Below are 14,531 nucleotides of genomic sequence, written 5' to 3'. Positions count from 1 at the left end.
GGTGGTGGTGGAAGGGGGCAAAGCAAAGCCACATATCTGTAGTTATTCACTGTATCACTAGGACACACTACATCAATTAGACCAGAGAAACAAACTAAGTAAAGTTGGAAGAGAACTAATATGTTGGTACTCACTACGTAACAGCCATTTGCTGCCTGGCTCACATAATTTTCTCATTTTGTCCTCCCTAAAGCGTGCACAGAGTCCATGAACCTTATTTTACAAATGAGAAAACTGGAACTGAGAGGGGGATAGAGTAACCTGCTTGCCTCAGAAGACTGGATGGAATAGATGAAAAACAGCCAATAAAACAATACTGTGGCTTTTTGCAGAGAATTCACACATCTAAATTCTGAGTATTTTTATAAGGCTGACTAAATGCTGTGTTTAAATAACAGCTTCTACATTCATCTAAGGTAGCTGTTCTCAATCTGTGCAGTAAGATGTCCCATCTCACAGATCAAATAGTGATGGGTGTTTCTCATCTTGCAGAAAAAGATAAGTTAATAGGTAAAATTCTATCAGTTCTAAACTTTCCACCTGGTTAATAGTTTCTTAAGACTTTGGCTTCTATTATCACGTGGGTGGCTTCTAAAAAAGAATGAACAAGCAGCACACAAACATTAACAGGGACACTTGAAAATACTTCTGAAAACTATTACATGTAGGATTTAATATCTGTCTTGCAAGCATAAGCAGACATAATACAATCACATTTTATCCTACAGAAACGGTTCCAGGTTAGTATGATATGATACTTTAACACTATGTCACAGAGTTCCTCAAAGAGGACCGTAAAGTCTGAGAATATAGTCACCTACATAAGCTTAAGAACCTCTGGTTTAAGCAGAATAAGAACTAGGTGGCTGGTTCTGCATCTACTAATGCTGTGTGCGTTCTGGGCATCAAAGCAGGAATGCTCTATACATTAACTGCTGACTACAGCAAACAAGTTTACCCATGGATGGGAAACGATGCTTGTGACAGGAACAACACAATGCCTAGAAAACAGTGGCACTGAGCAGTATTACTGAAAATTAACCGCTTCCATTACTGTTTTAAACTTTTTGTGACACAACACTTCATAATAACAGTTCATCTAGTTATTTCAAAATCCAGTAACTGCAGAGTTCACCTAAACAAACAATATTGGTATCTGGTAATATTGTTACCATCTTCATATCTGCAAATGCCTTGTTTATTTAACCTACAAATCAGGGTGCTATCCAGGAAATCAAATACCGTTAATAAAATGACTTCATGAAAACAAGTTAATATATCATGAGAGTAACATAGAGTCATTTTAATGTTGTCATATTAGAATGCCCTATTTCAATGTTGAAATCGAACAAATTATATTTACAGTGAGACATTAAGCCTCTAAGAAAATTGTAGGCTATTGCTTACCATATTCTGAGGGGAAATAAAACAGGTTATAGGTGTCAAAGTATCCTGCCCTGGTTTATGGAAATAAAAATGGAGTTATCCTTCACAAAGCATCATCAATATGGTCTAATTAAGCTAAAAGAATAGGCAGACTATGGGAGGTCATGCCCACAGTCTAGGGTACGAATGGTGGGGGGGAAAAAAGCAAAACATGAAGTACTTTGGATAGTGTTAACAAGGTACAAGACAGCACTATTTAAGAATATTTTCTGATGATCAGGAATACTACTTGAAAGAGAACTGCTTTAGTCTTTGATTCAGTAACTTAAAGTTAGAATACAGTGAGCCATGTCAAAATGTCCCATCATTTATCCCCTTTTGGGCAGCCTTCATTTCACTGTCATGAGAAAACTTAAATGATTGCCCAAACAAGCCACTATCAGAATTTTTTTTTTCCAGAAACCAAGGTCTAGTGTGTCTGATGGCATCCGTTATCCATTTAGCACTAAATCCTATTTTATTTTGTACAACTATTACAAAACTGACCATATGCTGTTAACTGATGCTTACAATCAAGAATAAATTAACATCACATTTATTCATTCAACATATATTTTTTGCAGGCATTGAGCTAGGTGGCGAGAATAAGCTGCGAAGAAGGCAGACAGACATGAAGTGTGCCCTCCATGAGCTTATAGTGAAGCAGGAGAAAAGTAAAACAAATAGAGCAGACAGCGCCTCATCCAGATTTGTTATAACAAACAGGGGGAGAAATGACTACAACTTACTAAATGATAGCAAAGCTGACCAGTGGAAGACAAGTCTGAGTGATTCAGGCAGAATGGCAAGTGGGAAAGCCCGTTCTCTCTCAAGGGAGAATGCGGCTTCTTAACGAACTGAAGAGATTCAGTCAAGTTAGCAATTTCAATAGTGTTTGGTTAAATTTTTTCAATTCTATAAAATAAAGGATTAAAGCATAAATTCTGTGGAAAATTTCTATTTTACTGAAAATATATGATTCATTTATTACATATGTTCACAAAACTTAACTAAAGTTTGTGTGTATATATATATATACTTATGTATTAAATATATATAATATATACATGAAGATTAACTCTTCATACAAAGTGTTTATTACAGGAGTATGGATAAAAGTTTTACATAATTATGCTATGAAAAAACAATGAGATAAAAATAGTTTAACATTAAAAATATTCTGATTTTGATGCAATAATTTTACTGTCTGATAAGATAGTACCAATAGTCCAGTAGCATCTTATCATAAGAATTAAATATAACCCTGGAAATATAATCATTATATTCTCAATTAATTTATGTTCATTTATATATTAATACATTAATGTATATGTGCATATATATATATTGAGCATATATATATAGAGAGAGAGAGAGCACATGATATGTTTAAAATAATGTTGAATTGTTTCAAAACGAGAAGAAAGTTTAAGAAAAATTATAGTTTTTAAGAAACTAGCTCCCTCTGTCAAAGAAAATACAGATCACAGTAAACATCTTAGTAACAATACAGGATGAGATAGGATTTTACACCAAAATAAGCAGTGCCAACAATAAACGTCCTTGAAGGCAATCGATAAGTCCTAAATGTCTGCTATTATTGTTAGTGAGTATTATTATTATTTCCACTATTTCTTTTCACTCATAATAAAATCATGCAGAAAACAGCAGTGGAAACATTTAAAGAGATGAGAGTGGAGATGATCCTGGGGGAGAAATAAGAATTTCACAGCTTTGGGAAAGAAAAAACACAAGCATTGCAGCAAACAGGAGTAAAAGAAACAAAGGGTTGCTCTCCAATACAAACATACTCATATGTGAAGGGACAGTGAAGAATCTGGGGGCGGGGGAGGGTGAGTTGGGTAAAGGGGGCCAAACAGATGGCAAGGGAAGGAAACTAGACTTTTGGTGGTGAGCACACAATAGAGCATCCAGGTATCAAATTACAATGTTGTACAACTGAAATTTATAGAATGTCATTAACCTATGCAAGTAAATACATACATACATAAATAAAATCTGGGCTATTAGCACAGGTTATAGTAAGTTAGAGTCTTAAATCCCAGTGAGGCTGGCGCACTTACAGAAAACAGGAACCCACTTGCGGTTTCTAATAGAAGCGATTAGAAAAACGAAGCTAGAGGTGGTGTGAAATGTACACTCGGGAAAGGTGGAAAATGTTACAGATCTCAAAAAAAAAAAACAGTCAAATGCGTTTCAACTCTGATCATAAATAAAAGAATTTTTTTTTTTTAAATCAGAAATATCTTCCCAGTCGGAACGAAAGGATGGGGTTACTGATATACATTTGTGAGACATTAATGATACAGGATGGTTTAGGCATTCATCTGTCACTAAGTCTTCTAGAGTTTAAATTGGAGTTTTGGCTATTAATGTTTTATTTATCTGCTTCAATATTTGTATTCCTGCCTTAACAGTGTTCCCCTGTGGTCATTCACATGGATATTCTCACGACCAAGTAAAGTATCTATAAGTGAGCATGTGCTGCTTAATAAATATTTATTTGAGTGAACTTATTGAAGTTATTGAAATTTAGTGAAGCTTACTGAAAAGACAAAAACAGAATTAATCAACTAACTAACTTAGCTACTTGACACTCATTTGTTTGTTTCTGAACTGCCAGGCCAAACTTAGTGCTTTATCTGAGGCCCGTTGATAATAAATCCATTCTGAGGCTTAAGTTCTTAGACTTGCAACATTTTGTAAAATTTTCCAAAGTAACTTAAAAGCATGCCCTTCCAAAATGACCCCAGATCTTTCTAGTCCCATTGGGAGCTCACTCAGCACTTGGTCGAAAACTTAATGGTAATCCAACTAGGTTATTCTGATCCACACAAGTCAGTAGTTAAAATACTGGTCAGGAAGACCACAACATACCTCCTTATTTCAAGCCAGATCTATACAGATGAAGACATGGCCGATCTCAGACTTAGGTACTAAATGTTCATCTAAGATTCCCTTTTACTTTTTTTTGGTTTTTTATTTTTCTAGCTGAGCTATCCTGCCACCTGTTGGCAGCTCAGCGGCTGCTCAGCTGGGGCCGGGACTCGAACCACTGTTGCTCAGAGCTCGCACTCTTGAGCAGCGCTCTTAACCAACTGAGTCACTCGGCCGGCCCTAAGATTCCCTTTTAAAGCCCTACTTCCTGGTAACTACTCAACTCTCCCAGTTGCTCCCCACATCCAGGTGGAATTTGTTTTCTAAGTAGGAACACTCCAAAATCAGGTCATTTTTAGGCAGAAATCAGTCCTCTTTATGCCCAATCAAAATAATTACTCTAAGACTCTGTAGTGGAGAGCCTGAAGACATGAGCACAAGGAGCAGAACAAGCCGACCTGAGAACTTGTGTTAAGGCCATGAAGGTACCTTTAGGCACAAGCCAAATGCATTTTTAGCAAAAAAATAAAATAAAATAAGCCTGGCACTGCTCTCAAGTTTGAGATAATAAGCCCTGCAAATGTTGTGGGCAGAGATCTCCTTGTACTTCCAAAGGCAACTCTTGGCAAAACTGCCTCTTTTTCAAGGTTGCATAGAGTAAATAGAGAAATGCACACACTTACACCAAGTTACACCCACACTCAAAGGATGACAGAAGCGTATAAACCAAAATCAAGAGTGGTTCTGGCCGGGTTTTTATCTCCTTCTTGGAAATTACCTGTATTGTCTTAATTCCTATACTAATATATATAACTTGTCTGCTCTACAAAATTATTTTCTAAAAGGAATGAAAAGAGAAGATACAAATCCAATGCATGAGACAATATACACCGGAATATGCAGTTACAAGGCAATGTGCTTGCTATATAGATGGTACACTCCCCACTCTTTCCCACTAGACTGACTGTAAGTAAGCTCTTAGCAGTAGCACACAGTGAGAGCTCTCACATATTGAATGAAGAATGACATCAAGATGCCAGCATCTGTTGGGAGGCAAGAGGTATTTCTTGAACAAGTAAATTCATAGTCATTACATGATTTTTGAAAAAGAAGGCAGCCAAACATTCGGGGGTAGAAAATAAGCAAATTTGACTGTATTTTTCCTTTTCACTTTTGTAAAAAGTCACTGAGTTTTTTGCTTTGAATCAATGTTTGTCTTAAACAGTTTGCATACTAAAAGTACAATGTAAATCACAAAAATGGCAGCGAAATGTCTGCTGCCTGTGTCACTTCATGAAGAAAGCACTGGAAAACAACGCATTGTCTCTTCACAAACAAGGAGCCCTTAACTTCTTAAAGCAGACAATACTCAGAACACCTTAATTCCACAGTCTGTTACTAGGGACTATCTTAAGCAATTCAGGAAGATTAGAAAATATGATTTAAATATAATCATATTTGCATCTCATTTAATTATCAGCCTTACAATTGCTTTCCGAGAAAAAAAAAAATCTCCTTTATAAAAGGCATTTTGCAAAAATTTTTCATGATGGATTGTTTTATGTATATCCCTCTCCTAATATCCAACTGTATATGTTAATTACAAAAAGAGAGACAGTCTCATTAGTGGAATGATAAAACAATAGTCTCTGAATTTGAAAAAGGTTTTCTTTTTTCATGGTGGAGAATATACATGTTTTTCTAAATCACTGAAGAAAACAGACCGTCTCTTCACCCACCCCCCATCCCCTCCTCATCCCTACCGTTAAGAATCTTTGTAATGGCAAAAAAACGATCAAGCTGACCATTCAAAATTAAACACACCCGTTTGTTAAGACTTCACAGCAGCAAGGAAATTATAGCGCCAATGTGAATCTGCATAAGAGAGCAAGTTCCTGTGAAAGGCCATGGAAATGGTTGATAACAAATCGATCATATCAAAGACGGTTCACAGTACATGTTCCAAAGGTTTGAAAGCCATACAACTGTACTTCATTTTCTTAACTTCTGAAGTGCTCATAAGTGTTAAAGGATGTAGTCTGTGTTAAAATTGGAAGTGGCTCTTAGTGAGAGGCGAATGGATGTACTGAAAACTACGTCTTCGATACTTAAGGCTCAAGGGATAGCTCTGGTTTTATGCCCATTCTCGCATATTTAAAAGGAGGTAGGCCTCTGTGGTTCAGAGCCTGACAACGAGGCTTATTTATTTTATATCCAGGTACTTCGGCTCAGGCAGCCCTGAGCAATTTAATTGTTTAACTAGACTCAATTATTACTGCTTAACTTGGGGGTGGGGTGCAGTGGGGGAACAGTCTGGCTTCATTTGTAGCAAGTTTTCTGTATCACTTAAAATATTTTTGAAGAAATATGGTAAAATGATCCTCCTTCTGGAAGTAGATCCACTGACACTGTCACATTAACTCACAGCTTGTTAAATACTGTGCAATCTTTCTATAACATTCTTTGTTATGAGACTAGAATCAGCATATGGGAATTGCTCTTTTCCTGCTAAACTGAAGTCATTACTAACTACTCATCTGTGACATGTACTCTTTCTTGTAACCAGGGATTTTAGCTTCACAAAATTTAGAGACTGCCACATTGTTTCTTGGCATCGCTTTCCAACGTGACATCATTTAAATTTTAGAAAATTCTGTTTTAGCAAATACACTAGTGAGTTCCAGGTTAAAGATTGCCCAAATGGGGCAGCCAGGTCTCTGCAGGGACCAACCACAGTTCATTCTTTCAATCTATACCTTCACATGCCTTTCATTACAGGCCCATGGAACTGCAATGAGCTTAACAAATGCATTCCAAAATGGGTTATCAAATTACCTGAATATATAATGGCTTCCAGTTACTGAAGATCTGTATTGAAACACAACTGTGATGTGGAGATGAAAAAGGTGTTCACTTTTCTTAATGTCCAAAGTCTTAGGAATATGAGTATTTTTTGAAGTATGCAGTACTTATTACCACATACTATATACATATATAATCATAAATACAATATCAACACAAAAATACCAATATAAATGTGAACCTACTGACTCATTTATTGCAGAACACAAAATAAATAGAGAACTGTGTCGAAATGATAAGGAAGTTTTCAGAGAATCATTATCATTCAGACCCTCCGAAAGTCTCATTTTGGAAATTCTTGAGTAATTTCTAGAACTTCCTCCATTATTTGAATACTTACATAACAAAAAGAGAAACTCTTGTCATCTCATCAATACACTGCAAGCCCCTAATTATGGGACTTGTGAATTTTTTATTCCAAGTATAATTTGATCGCAGCATTTACCAACAAAAATTTAGTATTCGTGCTCTCAGGGGGGATGATCTCTTGTCTATCAAATAAAAAGCAATGCCAATGGTTCACTGTAATTTCCCCTAGAAAATATGAATGACATGCTTTGAGCTTCTAACCTTAAAAAAAAAAAAAACTTCATTAAATGTAATCATAGTTATTTCTTTAACAGACATTTTGTAAATGAACAGTATTTTTTATTTCTGATATTAAAAACGTGCTTACTTTTCAAAAAGGGGAGAAGAATACACACACACACACACACACACACACGCACGCACACGCGCGCGCGCACATACACGAAAATTTAGGACGTGTGGTTGCAAAATGTTGCCTCAGAATCACTGTACCATACAGTACAAGCTACAGAGGCTATGGAATCACATGGCTATTTATTATTCTCCTGTGGAAAAACTGGGTGACCTCAGCACTAACAAATCATTTTTATTCACAAAGTGCTTATGATCATATGGCACATATCCCATATATGAAAAAAAAGATAAGTTCTGAGATGCCCAGAGAGAATAACTAAATATTATCTGTGAGATACTCCTCCTCAGGAACAGGTCTGATATATTCTGACAAAGTTACCACAACCTATCGACAAATAAGACAGTGATTAATTCTGAAGGGGAATTGTGAAAGCCTCATTTGGGAGAAGGGAAAGAAATATCAAGAAACTAACACAAAAAGTAAGCTATGACAGGAAATCTCTGGCTTTCTAAAAGTTACGTATTAAAAAAAAGTCACATACTAAAATTAAGTAGTAATACAAATACAATTTAAAATAAAAATGATAGCATGAGTCATTAATGACCCAAAGAATAAGGCCCAGATAAACAATGTGGAAGAAAAAAAAACCACATTTCTTTCAAAAACTTTTACAATCAGAGTGGCCTTGAACACCAAAGCTTACACAACAAAAATTCAAACCTAAGAACTAATGAATTAAGACATGTATTCTTCCAAGGGAATGATCCCAACTATTCTTTTTGGGATAATTGATGCCATTCTTCCCTGGAATAGCTGACAGCTAAAATTCCACTCTGTATATATCCTAAATATAATGTTTTAAATTAAAAGATGAAAGAAGGCCTTAGAAGCACCATTGAATCGTCTAAATGAGCACTCCCATCGTTAATGATACAGGAAAATTTTAAAGGTTAAAAACAGAACAATGATTATAAGAATCTTATAATAATAAATATTCTCACAGCCCTTTGACATTCACCAAACCTGTTTTACGTACATGATTTAAATGGACTATCCTCACAACCTGTTCCCAGCTAGTATTAATCACAGCCTATGTGTCCAGGGAGATGAAACTAGAGAATGTAGGACTTACTCTAATTCTGATTTTATTCCAACAAGGCCACACCAGATAGGAAAACATAGCTATGACCTACTGATCTTCTAAACACAGCTGGACACAAGCCTATTTCAGACAATCACATTCCTAGAGGACAATGGGATGGCTGAAACTTCTTTCTTTTAATTTGTACTGTATATATCTGGAGAACAAATAAGCTTGGAAAGAGGCCAAAGAGCTCAAATAATTGAAAATGAAAAAGAAAAAAAAAACAAAAACCCACAAGAAAAGGTTAAAAAATATTGAGATGCCCATTTATGATCACTGAAGTAATATTTAAATAAATACCCCCTAAACTCCAGGAATGGCTGCGCTAACAATAACAAAACTGTATGGTGAACTCAGTCTTTATTATTTGTGTTATTAGAAGCAGTGTTCCTGGTGTTTTGACTTGAGTACCTTTGTTAGGGTAAATAATTAGTTAAGAAATTTGAGGACAGAACAATACTTACTAATTTTGGGTTTAGTATTATTATTAGTAATTGATATTTTAACATAAATTTTTTTCAACATATTACATCAAAAAAGATTAACTGTATTAAATAACTTCATACAAAACAGCACCAGTTTTATATGGTCTTATGAAATCAACTTAACAAATACCCTCCCTATAGAATGTAGTACTAGAAGTTAATCTGCTACAAGTTAAAAAGAATGATCTATAAGTTCCCTCTTTTTTTAATTTGAATTTTAAAATTAACTAAGGCATCAATATACCGGGAGTGCCAAAAAAATGCATACACACGACTTGTATTCATCTTTTGTTATCAGTATATATTTGAATATTACAATTTTAATACAGTTTTTCCTTTCTTAAAAATGTGTATACATTTTGGGGGACACCCTCTGTATAAACCCTGTCATCTACAACTTAAAATGGCCCCCTTGCATCCAGGTATATATATTTCAACTATTTTCTTTAGGTCAGGCATCCTGAAATCTCAAGGCAAAAATAAAGCAATTAGATAGAAATGATATGACTCAATAAAGTTTAATGCTTGCTAAATATCTCTTGTAGTAATGCATTAATTTAAGAGCATCTCTACTAAAAACCCTAATGTATTATGACATGGCCTAAATTGTACAAACTTCCAGAAAAAGAAATTAATACAGAAGATATAAAAAGCATGGCCTTAAAAAGAAGTAATTTAAAAATAAGCTCAATAATGTAGAGAGAAATAAAACTTGATAGGAATCCATGCAGAGCAACTGTCTCAAAATTCGTAATGTAAGAAAAATACAAAGGCCTCAATTCCCAGAACACCAAAAATAAAACAAGCCTCAGCCACTCCAAAAAGGCTTCCTGTCTTTATAAAGGCTACTAATTTATAACATATTCTGATTTAGTGCATGTAACTTTATTTTATTCATAGCTTTCCGACTGAGAATGCAGGAGAACCACCCTTCCATCTACTCAAGAATATGTTAAGTAAATATACTTCAAAATATCAGAAATACTGGTTTAAGCACCTCCTTGAAAACTCTGCATGGAGGCTAATCATACTCTTTTAATTACTGTAATGAAAAACTAGAACTTCAGTTATCTCCACTGGCGACTGCCTCTTGTCGTAGCACACCATGATCACAGGTGCGTAATAAGATTTAAAGAGGCGTGTTGATAAAGCCATCTTGGGATCGGGAGGAAATGAAATTTGAGCATCACATCACAGAAGGGCAGTAGAAAGAGGAAACAAGGGAGAAGACAAGAGGAAGGAGAGTTGCAGGAGGAGACAGGAAACCAAGTTGGGAAGTGGGGAGAAGGGCAGGGAGGCAGCAGATGCAGGCTGAGAAAAAGTCAAGCGCCACGCTGGCCAGGTGCTGCGGGCCCGGCGGGCAGGGCGCAGGGAGAGACCGGCCGGCGCGCAGGGCTGGGAGCCCGGGGCGCGCACCCGCCAGAATGAGCGAGGGACGACGGGGAGCCAGTGAACACAACTCCTTCCGCAGGACTTCCTGCGACAGCACGCCCACAGCCGGGGTGTGGAGCACGCGTGGTGGCTGCAGCAGGCCCCGGGGTTCCTGCGGAACACACAGGGCTTGTGTCGCTTGCAGCTTCAAAGGCAGGGCCACAGACAGCAAGCAGCCTTCCTTCCAAGGCACAACTCACTCTGACTGCAGCTTCTTGAGAAGCAGCAAAAAGGAATCGGAATACTATTTGTTGCTCATCTGCGGTTCTGATTTTTTTTATTTCTCCTTAAAAAATAAAATTTAAAAAAAAAGCAGTTTTCTTCTTGGCTTTTAGCTCTGGGACTATACTAATCACCAAAACATGCTGGGTCTTTATCGCTTCTTCATAAAATATAAATTACTTTTATTATTATTATTATTAATCCAACAGACACAAAAAGGCTAATATTTAGATGACAGGAGGTTGTTTGGGTGGGTTGGTTTGTTTTTATGTCTGACCCAAACCAACCTTTCCTTTTTATGTTGTTTTGTAGCACACACAAGCCAGGACCCCCTCAGGAGCAGAAGTAGTTACCAAGGAGGGCAAATAATTTAACAAACACAAAGTCCTAAGGATTATCGGGGACAGTACCACATCTCCATGTCATTCAACAACTTCCCCTTACAAGAGTTTGCTGATCACAGCCTTTTTACTGTCATGGAGCCAAGAAGAGGCAGTTACTTAGACTAATATGATTTTCTTACCAGGAGACTGCAGCTACCCCTATGGAAAGAACACAAGTTGAATGTGAATTACTACTAAAGCCAGATTTTAAAATGCCTTATATATAAAGGTGACGGTTTTAACTCTCTGACAATGAACAAAGGTAGATTAGGGCTTAAGAAGAAAGCAGTCCGGAACAGTGCTAGTACGAAAGTCACTTTGTCTTTGAAAACCCGTGGTATATACAGCAACTTGAAACCCTGCTCACACCCGATGAGAAATAAAAGTGAAATTGCTTACCAAGCCTTACCTCTCCAGCCAGGCTGCCTGGGTTCAAATCCTCGTTCTGCTATTGCTACCTGTCGTAGCAGAGGCAATGTATTAAACTTCCCTGAGAAATGGGGATGACGGCATTTCCTATCTCAAGTGGAGACACACACTTAGCAGAATATTTATGCATATATAAATATATATCATATATATATATATATGATTGAGGTATTATCATCATGTGAAGGCCATGGCCCCTAGTGGATGACTAACCTCTCGGAAAGCAAGCAGCCTCCCCCTGTCAACCTAGCTCACCCATGGCTCCTGGTTGCTGATCAGTGCTAGCAAGGCATCGACCAAATCAGTTGTTGCTACATATCACTCATTTCTATGCAAACTGTGTCCAGCCTTTGGGCAAAGTTTGCATGCCCTCTGCTCCCTGATTTTCACAAGTGAAAACACGATGACCAACACATTTAATAATGTGCTCCTTTCCATCATTAAAGGGCACCACACAGCTTTAGCAGACAGGAAACGGCCCCGGTACACATGCTGTCCAGCTGGCAAATAAGAGGCGTCTTCAACAGCGTCCACTCCTCCTACATACAGGCTGATAAGGAACATTTTGATGGAGCCAAAACATACATTTCCTTCCTCTATTTCTGCACTTAGCAGACATGAGAGCTGGAGAGACATGTCAGGAATTATGAAACTGCAATAAAGAGATTTCTAAGCCACCAAGACTACCAGAACCATGGGACTAAATGTCACTTATTCACTTCCAACCAAAAGCACGCACCCCTTCAGTGGTGGAAAAGTACAGAAGATTTAAAAACCCCTACTTATTAACCAGTCTGTACTCTTCAATGAAACTCTTTCTACTGTCAATTAAATAGTTTGAACATTCAGACAGATATTACTTTTAAAAATCTAACAATCTCCTTCAAATGGTTTTTAAAGTTGCTGATAGACATAAAACGACATCAGAAAAGGATGTTTAAAAAATACAATTAGCTAAAGTTTCCAGAAAGCTTTGGAATGTTTCATTATTAAGGAAGAAACAGATAAATGTGAGTCCTATAAGTAATGAACTATCCTAGAAGTAAAGAAATTCATTAAATAGATCCTCTCCTTGAAATTTCTTTTTCATGGTTCCATGTCCATCCAGATTCGGGAATGCACAGTAATAACTTCCCAGAGCTCTTTAAAATATTATTTAAGTGCTTAAACGATTCATATATTAAATAAAGGGGCTTACCAATTCTCAGATTAAGGCAAGTTTCTTAGTTGAAAAAAAAAAAAAAAACTACAAAGAGAAGGCCAAGGATACAGTCTTTAAAAAACAAAACAAAAAAAACTTCAAAATTGTTCTTTGGCTTTTAAGATGAAATTAAAAGTAATTAGTAAAAATCAAACATTCAAAGAAGTCTCAGGCATTCAAGTTTCAACATGAGAAATGTCTCAGCAGTTATTATTCAGTTATCACTTTATTGGCCATCTCTAAAGGACATATGAATATTAAATAGAGCAAAGGGGGTTCAATATCTTTTCACTGCCATAAACCTGGGCATCCCCAAGCAGCATTACTTATGGTTCCACTCAGCTCCTGACAAACCCTATTTATCAATCTCCTTGTTAGACCTTCTGAAGGTCTAAATCATCCTTGTTCCCTTAGCATCCCAGCACTGGACCGTTTACAGGTAACTTTCATCAGGAAGCGAATACGTAAACCACTATCCTCCAACAAGACACAACATTGGGGCTGACAAATAGTCAACACATGGAAGTGAAAACTACACATTTCTGACTCATGCCTTTGGAGCCTAACATTATCACCCTTCGTGTTTTAAGAACAGATCATTTATCACTTTACACACGTAGTACCTCACACGCAATATCAGTAAAGCAGGACAAGATGGTCTGAGATTTAATTTTTCTCCAGTTCGCAAATGTCTTTGGGCCTCCCTTTGCCTCAGTTTCACTGACACTGTCACACTTGGTTCAAAGACATCAATCAATAAAAGACACAACTTGAAAGCACATTGTAAAATACAGCCTATTAAGTTGTAACCAGCAGTATCAGACTTGAGAAACAAGACATTAGGTCAAGCTTCAAGCAATGTTTATTGATTAGGTAACAGAGGACCCTTTTCCTCTCTGAAACCTGACTATTCTAATTCACAACTTCCTCAACACCTAAAAGGCTTATGCTCTTCCGGCCAAAGCATCTTCCCCCATGTGCCGATTTAATGCAATAGTTTTGAGAAACCACTGTATCCAAGGCATTGTAAAGAAAACAAAAAGAAGTTAGGGATGTTCTTACTCTCCTCGGACTTCCAATGCCGAGTGGATTCTGTTAAAGCCACAAATAAATAGGCGCACAGGGCAGGGGTGTTTACATCTAAATGAGTGGAAATGAGAAGGCGTCAGGAAGAAGAAATACAGAAGTCAACATCTGAGGAATAGGTAGAATTCCTACAGTTAAGGTTGGATGAAAGGCATTTCATTTCTTAGAGGGAAGAACATGAACGATGGTTGGTTCGGGAATGTCCTAGGTAGGACTAAGTACTCCTTTGATGATTGAGCCCGTGGTATGGTGCTGAGGCAACTGGTAAACTGGGAGCAGAGATTGGGGTACTGAATCCCAA

At 37.0% G+C, this 14,531-nt stretch overlaps 1 protein-coding gene across 6 annotated transcripts in view; it reads right to left on the bottom strand.

Annotated features, from left to right (window-relative positions):
* Nucleotides 1-14,531, bottom strand: part of TRPS1 (transcriptional repressor GATA binding 1) — a 254,455-nt gene that overhangs the window by 222,086 nt on the left and 17,838 nt on the right. Inside the window, exon 1 of one of the 6 annotated variants that reach the window (XM_019642128.1) lies at nt 11,924-11,946. The exons of the other annotated variants lie outside the window; for them this stretch is intronic. The gene's annotated coding sequence lies outside the window, so the exon portion shown is untranslated. Of the gene's footprint in view, nt 1-11,923; nt 11,947-14,531 lie in introns of those variants that run through there. 6 annotated transcript variants of the gene reach the window in all.

This window comes from Hipposideros armiger, unplaced genomic scaffold (assembly GCF_001890085.2).
Source record: "Hipposideros armiger isolate ML-2016 unplaced genomic scaffold, ASM189008v1 scaffold_65, whole genome shotgun sequence".
NCBI lineage: Eukaryota > Metazoa > Chordata > Mammalia > Chiroptera > Hipposideridae > Hipposideros > Hipposideros armiger.
Note: the sequence above shows the minus strand (reverse complement) of the source record. Positions and strands in the feature narration are given on the sequence as shown.